This window comes from Hirundo rustica, chromosome 5 (genome assembly GCF_015227805.2).
Source record: "Hirundo rustica isolate bHirRus1 chromosome 5, bHirRus1.pri.v3, whole genome shotgun sequence".
NCBI lineage: Eukaryota > Metazoa > Chordata > Aves > Passeriformes > Hirundinidae > Hirundo > Hirundo rustica.
In genome coordinates this window covers 30,695,296-30,701,351 of record NC_053454.1, presented here as the reverse complement: position 1 = coordinate 30,701,351, position 6,056 = coordinate 30,695,296, and positions in this window count along the sequence as shown.

Here is a 6,056-nt window from a genome sequence, read left to right as displayed (position 1 = left end):
ATAGAAAAAGGTATGTAATATTTGCACACCTTGTATATTAGGAAAGTTTCTGAAAATATTGAAAAAAATGTTATGATTGTGTTGGTCTGCTCTACTGTTCCTTAATCTAACTAAATGAAGCTCAAATTTCTGTAGAATCGAAGGATATTTCTAGTACTTCTTCATAAAAGTTAGTATGAAAATACTTCCCATTTTATTGAAATCTATCTTCTCAGATTTTAAAACTGAAAAACTTTAAACCCCTGCTTATGCAAACTTTCCAATGTGTTCCTTTTAAAGCTGAAGATTCTATTCTCCCATTCCCAAAAATAATCCTTATTAACTGATAAAGCATAAAATCAGAAAAGATAGAGTCAGAGAACTTTTCAGAATGTTACATCCTTATCTGAAGCAAATGGTGCAAACAATTTTAATGTCTGGTAAATGGTAAATTATGGCAAATATTTTAATTTCCATGATATATATATATATTTATTGAGCGTTAGATTGCAGAAATTTTGGATAATGGTCTCCTTTATCTTTGTGTGATATTTGAGACTACAAAGACAGAGAGAAAGAAAAATATATAGTTTCACAATCTTCTATAATTCTTGAATTCTTATTAAATGCAAAATGGCTCCTAGCTACTTTTAAAGATAATTTGCTAAGAGCAGAAAAGGGTATCTAAATAATATCAATAATGTTCAGCAGTTGCTAATAACATCCCAATGAAATGGATGTACAAATTCCTTTTGGATAAATATGCATAATTCTCTTTTAGTTTTTTGCTAATATCGCCAATGACAATGTAAAATTCTCTCAGTATCAGATGCTGTGTTTTTTCTGGGATGTGGACAGCCATCACAAGGAGCTCAGCCGAGACTAACAACTTCTTTAGCATAGGTCACTGAACAATTGTGAAATACTCCAAAGTTCCAGTGACTATTGACAGCAGAAGATTCAGAGCAGTGAGCTAGAGGTGAGAGACTTCATAAACCATTTCCATTCCACTAAGTTATACAGTCTCATCCTCTGCTCTTTTTCATTATATTTGACATTTTTTAGATTTGATCTTGGTTCCAGACTAGTAGCTTGTAGCTGTGGGCTGAGAGGATGAGACTTTCCTTAGCTGCAGAACATATTGAAAGGGAAAAATATGAAAGGTATGTGGAAAATGCAGGCCATGCAGAGTTTAATAGCTGCTAAGCACAGGAATTTTCAGGAAGTAGTTGTTTCTAATGTTACTCCCAGTAGCCAAACCAACTTAGTGACAGGGAACTGCTGTTTCAATAACTGTGATTCCTCTGTGAAACAGTGTATGACCTTGGCACCATGAATTGTCACTGAGTTGTAGTCAAAATTGCTGAATTTGCACCTGGGTGGGGAAGGAGTGATTATAGTTCACATTATTTGCAGAATGGGCCTTATTTCTTTGGATGAACTCATTCTCCTGGGAGTTCTGCATGTTTGGAAATTTTAAACCATAAACTCGAGTGGAAGGATACAAAGAAAAGTATAAACAAATGCCAGGGTATATCTTCAAGAAGCAAAATAAAAAATAAAAATAAACAAAGAAAAACATACAACTTTTTATTATTTTTATTTCAGCTTTTAAAACAATATTTATGCACTTGTGTAAATTGTTTTAAGCTGTGAGCCTTGATTACAGAATAATCTGACTTTTAAGAGATTCAGAATGATCTGCTAAGTGATAAGCTAAGGCTATATCTGTTACACTTAAACCCAAAACCTAAATGGTAATCCCAGTTTGTCAGTTCTAGAGAAATGTAAATGAGGCTGTCAAATTGTTTAGGAAATGCCATTAGGCAGTTTTCTTACAAAGATCTTCTTACTGTTGGACAATGTTTATGTGCATGTGGTTGTACATACTGATAACTTCTTTCTGAGTGTGTATATATGCTCTTTAATATACATGTACAAAATAAAAATATGAATTAGAGAAATATATAAAGAAGCAGAAAGTGTGTGTTGTATTTGTGTGTATCTTTATTGCCAGTGAACCCATAGTTATACATAATTCACACCCTATAACTGTGCACATAGTTACAGGAATGCAGCAGCAAATGAAGGAATCATAGGTATGTGTGTGCATATTTAATTTTTAGAAAGACTTCAAGAACACAAATATGATTTTATATTACTTGAGTATTCTTGAATAATTCAAATTAGCCCATAATGCATAATAGGCTTTAAAATACAACTATTCAGATATTGTTATTTAGATACTGAATTTTAGGTAACTGCATTGAATTCATCTGGGGTAAATGAAAAACACATTTGATGTATTATTGTGTGCCTGTTATGGAAACAGAATGGATTTGAAATACACATATTCCATTACAATATACACTTTCTTTCTGTCCTAAGAAATAAAAACCTAGTAAAAAACAACAATTAATACTATTCTCAGCCGTGGCTGGTGTCTACATTATGGTTGAATGTGCTATGCAGACAGAAAAGTTCTACATTTGTACAGGGGCTGATAGACATTTGAGCGTTTATAGTTTTCTGCAATGCTGGATCTTGCAGGCATCTTATGTAGATGATGAAAACAATATTTTAAAAACCTTTCTTCATTAAAATTTTCACTTAGTGACGTCAGTATTGTATTTTCATGTCAGAGGATAGGCATATGGCCTTATAGGCAAGGGCAGTCCAAAACATAAACTCTGCTCTATTTTTTTTTTTTTTCCACAGAGATGTCCTTAACCAAAAGCAGAATAATTTTCCCTCTTTGATCTGCCTTACTGCAGATCTGGTGGTTGTAAGTGGTAAGATATCCCAACTGTTTGCTCTCTTTTAGGTGTGGGACAAAGGGACAAAATTCACCTCACTTGGGCACCTCACTGTGCTCATGCCCTTGAGCTGGCAGAGGGACATGCAGGAGATGGAGCTGCCACTTCTTGGTGCCAATCATTAGCCTGACCAAGCCCTGGAGTAGCAAATGCTCACAGGCCCCTTAAATCTCTGCTTTGGAGAAAATACTGGAAGCAATAAAAACCAGAAGTTTCTGGTGTTTGTTTTGAAGATGTGGTATTATTGTAAAGTTTTCTCCATCTGACATTTCACTGTAGCTCCGATGGAGAACGTGAATGTTAATGTATATTTTCCATGGATCACCAGGCTGATTTAAAAATAAAGTCAGTAAACTTGCCTGCAACAGAAATATTTCTTGTTAATTTTTTTCCCTTTATTCCTCTGGCACTGCTACGAAAGGCAGAATATGCATCCAGTACTGTGACCTAGCACACAAGCAATGCAATCTCAGGTTTCCCCTAGGACAAAATCTTTCAAAATGTGACTTTATATTAAAAGACACTTTCCTCACCATGAGCATGATATTATAGATGAAAATATTTTATTTTTAATCTGCAACAGAAATGTTTCTGGATTATATTTCTAAACACCTCCAAGGCTCGCTTCTCCTACCTGTTTTACCTTAATTTATCTTTGACCCAGGAAGAAAATATCACAGAAGAAAAAACAGAAATCACTGCTGCCCAAAGATAGAAAAACTTTCACTCAGAGAAAACGAGTAAAAATATCCCAAAAATTCAGCAAACAGCCACTACTTAATTTGTTTAATAAATTACCTGCCACACCAGTTTATAAACTGAGAAAGTTGCTGAACTATTCCAACATTTGCAGCTCTTGCTTTCTATTTCAAAGCAATCCAAAATTAATCAACATCAAATGTCACTAAGTGTTCCAGGATAATCAAAATAACACTGTGTGAAATTCATAGTATTTTTTTCCTTAGATTATAAAATTTGTTTTGAGATCCATCTAATCTCTAGCCTTTGAATTTCACTAGTTATTTTTTAGTCATGTGTATACGAAGACAAACTGAGAGAATGATTTATGAGCTATGGTTAATAATATAATAACCATATAATATTTTATGATAATGTTTGTACAGGTTATATGTCATGTTTTTCTTACAGAAATCTAAAATTTGGTTGGTTCTCAAGTGTACCTCATATATTAATGGGTGAACAAGTCTTGACTTCTGAAAGCAGAAAAGGTGATAAAGTACTTACTTTTGTGTTTAAACAGATAAAACATGAATTTTAAAATATATCTTATATGACAATCATTTTCATTTCACAAATCCATACATTTTTCCTTCAAAATGTATCATATGAGGTTTGGAGTGATTTAGGTTGACTTCAAAATTATTTAGGAAGCAATTCTATTTTTCTTCTTTTTTTGCACCATGCTGTGGACTCACTGCACCTTCTGACAGTAGTACACACATGTCCATGCTGAACCTTTTCTGCCAAAGATTCAATTGAGGCTGAGCTTGCCTCCATACAGCTGGGTTAGCTCATGGTCCACCTGTCCAAGAGTCTGCAGGTTCAGTTTGTTCCTTTTTAAGGTACCAAACAACTTACCAAAACTTTAGTAAATGTTTCTTTAAAGGTAGTTGAGATGACAAATAAAATTCATCCCTCTGACACCACTCCCACTATCAGCATAGCAAAAGTTCAGCAAATTTTACTGAATTAGGGTACAGCAGTAGGAAGCAGAAGTGTTTTATGTTTTCCTCTGGATATTTAATGGGTTGTAAACTTTACTGGTTGTACAATTCCCATTAGTGTCAATAAGAGAAATGTGGTTAAAATTGAGTCAGTTTTCTTTCTGAGAATGTTAAATGACAGTGGGCTTAAATTTATATACAGCAAAAAAAGTCTTATTTCAATTAAAAAAATGCCTTTGTCACTTTGTTCCCCCAAGGTCTAACCTAAAATTTAGATTAAAGTTTACTGGTTACTTTGGGAAAATGTATTTTGTGAAAATGGAATTTGTCACACAAGGGCCAGTTTTACTATAATGCAGTACTTAGCATCACTGGTCATAAATAACTCAGCACCTAACTGTGAAAAAAAATTAGACAAAAAATACTTAGTACTATAGCTTTTTGAAAGGAATTATATATGCATAGACTTTGCAGACAGAAGACTATAGACTGAGTACAAAATTAGAATATTAGAAATTCTTCAGAAATTATAAGTCTGAAGTAACATTTAATCTTTACACCAAGAACCCTAACAGATGCTAGAGAGTGGTAAAACCAGCTGGCTTCTAAGCAACATCATAAAGTCTACTCATAGCAAGATGAATTATTTACTTGAAAATTTTAGTCTGAACTTGATTTCTGGACAAAAACTGTGAAAAAATAAGGGCATTAAAGGGAATAAAAAAAATTGTACTAGTTCGACAGGTTGTAATAGTTGGTGGTTGCAACATATAGAAATAATAATGTTACTGAGAAAGAAACAGTAATTTACTGAGATTTTTGTTTTCCTACAGCTGTTTATTAGTTTATAACTGTGTGAGCCATCAGATGAATGAATTCATTAGATGAATCCTAAGGCAAGGGACAAAAATATAATCCACATATTTTATTTTAATAAATCATATTATATTTTATCATAATATATATTATAATTATCATATTATAATCCACACATTAATCACAGAATCTTCTCAGTTTGCTCTGAATACCTTACTTTTTAACACTCTCATTCATGGGCACTTATACAAATTACAGTCTTAACCAAAAGTTCACCTTAATTAATCTCAGTGGCATCTAAGCTTAAAATCCCAAAGACAGAATTTCAGTATCAAAATTGATTATTAAAATTCCAAACTTTTTAACAGGCAGCATCAGAGGGAGTGCAAAAAGAGAGACAAGCTGGCAGGGAAAGCAGCAACCGGTAAAGCATGCAGAATGCAGACTATATAAAGAATTGCTGGAGGAAAAATACTTTTTAAAAGCCTATTCCATTTTGGCAGAGGCATGTGGATTTAAGAATAAGAACATATTGATTTTTAATTGACCATAAAATCAATAAATTATTCCCACTAGGAAAAAAAAAAAAAAAAAAAAAAGTAAAAAAAAAAAGTAAAAAAAAAAAAAGGTCTAGTTTTGTAAGCGTGCTCATGACATAAACTTTAGAAGCCTGGGAAGTCTCCATTATACATTCACTTTTCATTCAAAGATCAGCAGATTCTCCCTTGTTAGACATCATCAATGTTAAGATGAAATATCC